Here is a 3,063-nt window from a genome sequence, read left to right on the forward strand (position 1 = left end):
TGTGTGTGTGTGTGCATGTGTGTGTATGTGTGTGTGTGTGTATGTGTGTGTGTGTATGTAGATAGATAGGAGTAATGAAAATAAAAGTGGGACATGGAAATAAGTAACAGAAAAGGACAATAAAACATAAAACTCCTATCATCAGCCATAGAAACCAGAATCAATAGAATTTCAGTTCATTTAGAATCTAAAATCTTCATGGGACTACTCCTTTAGTTGGTATTAAATATCACTGGGGTGATAGCTATTACAAAGAAAAACATCTTAGAATATAGAAGACAACAACATAAAAATGAGACAGAAAACTAAAAACTAAAACAGAAACATGTAATACAATTCAAGAAGAATGCATGCATAATGCAATCTTTTAGCTGGACACATAAAAACAACAAACTCAATGAGTTTGGAAAATAGGAAAATAGGAAAAAGAAAACTTTTGTTATAACATAAATAAACAAGAAGATAAAAAATATAAGAACCTTCATGTAAAAAAAGAGACTGAATGAAGGAAGGGGATGTTGGAACTAGGTACAAGAAAGTTGGATAAAGGAATGTGAGAGGACAAAAGGAAAGGTAAAGGGAGAGGGGGGGGGGGAATAGCAAGTGAGAGCAAGTAAACAAGAGACACAAATCGAAAGGAAGATATAGAGAGGGGGAAATAAATTGTAAGTGACAGTGAGAACAAAAGAGAAAGATGAAGAGAAATAGAGAGAAAGGGTAGACAAGGAAGAAAAGATAGAGTTGTTACAATATGAGAAGAAAAGTATCTATAGATGAGCATCGATGGGTTCAAATTTTAGCACAAGGTTTGTAATTTTTAGGGAGAGTGGGTTAGTTGATTACATTGACCCTAGTACTTGATTGGAGCATATTTCATCAACCTTGAAAGGGTTGGTGAAAGGATGAAAGGTGAAGTTAACTATGACAGTTTTTGAACTCACAGTGTAAAGAGCCAGACGAAATGCTGCTATGTATTTTGTCCAGCATGCTAACGATTCAGCCAGCTCACCATCTTGCAGATGAGCAATAATAATATGATGTGTTCACTAGAAATCTAGTAAGAAGAATTAAAATAGGACGTGGACACAAATAACAGACAAGAACAATAAACATGAAAACCTCTCATAAACCGTGGAGACCAGAATCAGCATATGCGTGTGTGCACACATGTATTCACACACACGGACGTGCATGCGCACACACACACATTTTCTTCTTTTATATAAGATGGCCAAAATTCTGCCTCAGTAGGTCTACTATGCACCAACACCTATTAGCTGTAATTTCCTATATCTCAACCAACTGTATGCAATAACTTTAACAGTTCTATTTGATGTATGTGATATCAAGTGAGAACTCTATTTAACATCTTACCATTGATCAGTACATTTCTAACTTAATTCATCACAGTTCAGTTAACAGCACCGCAATTTCAATTCTGACTTTATAAAATTATCATTCTAAGTTTTCAACATTTCATTTAAAGCTTAAAATTATTGTTCTCTAAATAAGTGTTTTATTCTGCAGTTAACACTGTCTTGTCAACTCATTTCAATACTCAAACATCAATTCTCCACAGAATGAATCTAGTGAATGACCTTTTATATTACAGTTTTGCTTACTTAGTGTAACATTCAAATCTCTGTAAAAGAAATTCTCCTTTATCTTTAAAATGAAGATCACATGTTTTAATTCCTAATCCTTAAAGCAATAATATCGCAATGCAGATTATAAAAATCACAGCTAAAAGTGCAGTAGAGACATTTTTAAATGTCTATATACAAGGTGGTGCTGAAAAGTTCCTGGCTTTGAGGGTATTGCAAAAGTCCTGGTTGGGAGGCCCAACCTTCCAAGTTCTTTTACAGAGCTTAGAAAAATTGAAGGACTACTGCAATGAGTGTGTGAATCTGAGAATGGAATATGTTGAATAAAATCATAATTAACTATTCCTCTTGTATTTTCTTTTACCCAAAGCCAAGAACATTTCAGTACCTCCTTATATAAATGTTATTGGTTTAGTGGTAATTATCATAAGCTATTGCCTTGTCAGATACTTTGTTTTCAAGTTATGTACAGAACTTGGTAATATTTATTCCTCTTCTAGCCATATCTGCAAGAGAAGTTAAATTTTGCATCAGGTTGATAAAATATTTGTCTGTTTTATAGTACTGTGCTACTGTACTTCTGCATCACACAGTGGAAAGTTCAGTAGTGTATGTAACTAGTGAGAGTGGGGAAGAGGTGATCTGCCCTGAGCAATGCTTTTATGGGAGCAGTACATTTGGGTCTATCGTATATGCCTGTATAGACTTGGGGCCTGGGAGAGTATGGGTGAAGGCACAAGCTTAAGGGTTGCTCTGCACATCACACACACACACTAGCTACACCCCCAGGTGAGTTGTTCCTACCTGCTGTCATTATTTATGCCTAGTTTGGTATTAGGAAGGGCATCCCCATTGGCATTAGGAAAGACAACTAGCTGTAGAAACCTAGCCAAAACAGACTATGGAACTTGGTGTGGATTCTGGTCTTGCCAGTTCCTGTCAAGCTGTTCTACCAATGCTAGCATGGAAAATGGATGTTAAATGTGGATGGTTGATGGTGAAATGATAATGATGATGATGATGATGGTGATGATGACAAGATTAGTGATTCTTAACCTGGATGCTGATGCACCTTTGGAAGCATTGTGACCTGACAAGAGTGAAGCAAATGTCGGTGTCAAAGGATGGTAAAGTGGGTTATAGGGGTAATAGGGATTTAGCAGTAACTTAATTTTTCTTAGAAATTTTTTTAGAAAATTAGGAGTCTCTAATTTGCATATATATATACATACATACATATATGTTATATAACAGGGGCATGTAAAAGGTACCCACTACACTCTTGGAGTGGTTGCCATTAGAAAGGGCATCCCACCATAGAAACCAAGCCAAAAATCGGACTGGACCCTGATACAGTTCTCCGGCTTACCAGTTTCTATCAAATCATCTAACCCATGCCAGTATGGAAAATGGACACTATATGATGATGGTGATGATGATAATGATGATGATATATATA

This window comes from Octopus bimaculoides, chromosome 3 (genome assembly GCF_001194135.2).
Source record: "Octopus bimaculoides isolate UCB-OBI-ISO-001 chromosome 3, ASM119413v2, whole genome shotgun sequence".
Classification (NCBI taxonomy): Eukaryota; Metazoa; Mollusca; class Cephalopoda; order Octopoda; family Octopodidae; genus Octopus; species Octopus bimaculoides.